This window comes from Crinia signifera, chromosome 7 (genome assembly GCF_055691185.1).
Source record: "Crinia signifera chromosome 7, ASM5569118v1, whole genome shotgun sequence".
In the NCBI taxonomy this organism is placed as follows: Eukaryota; Metazoa; Chordata; class Amphibia; order Anura; family Myobatrachidae; genus Crinia; species Crinia signifera.
This window is the reverse complement of record NC_139223.1, coordinates 10,727,754-10,728,570: the sequence shown is the minus strand read 5'-3', so window position 1 is coordinate 10,728,570 and position 817 is coordinate 10,727,754.

Here is an 817-nt window from a genome sequence, read left to right as displayed (position 1 = left end):
CTTACCGTCAGTTCCACCCTGTATTTCTCAGATAGCGAAAGTGAAAGGAAGGAGCACAGTACAAACACATAGCTGACACCATATAACCATATAACCTGCCAGGTCTCCTATTACCAGATTCAGATAATTATTAAGAGATACTATACTTGCCTCCTGTTTTTTTCCTCTTCTCCAGGTAGGAGCCCGGAGAGGAGACGAGATAGTACGGGGGACATTTACCAAAATGGATTCGTAGAAAAAAGGTGTATTTGTAGGCAGAAATACACCTTTTTTTTACGAATTTGTATTTTTGGGATTTACAATCCCAAAAATACAACAATTCGTAGTCCTAAAGATGGAACATTCGTATTTGTATTTACAAATACGAATGTCCTACACCATCGATAGGATACGACAGAAATCACCATTCAAAAGAATGGTGGTTTCTGATTTACTAAGCAGCCATACTGACAATACGGCTGCTAAGTGGTGTGAAACACCCACGCAAATACGACAGGAAAATAGAACACCATTTTCCTGTTCTATTTGCGTTTTAGCCTGCACGGATCAGTCAGATCCGTGCAGGCTACAGTGTAAAAAAATAGAAAAATAAATAAATAAAAAAACGGCGTGGGGTCCCCCCCACAGCCGAAACCAGCACCAGGCTGACAGAGCCTGGAGCCGGTAATTAAAAATCAGGGAACCCGACAAATAGGGGCTCCCCGATTTTTAACAACCAGCCCCAGGCTCCAGGTCCGGGGCTGGTTCCCAAAATACAGGGGACAAAATGACTAGGGGTCCCCCGTATTTCAAGAACCAGTCCCAGGCACAACCAGCC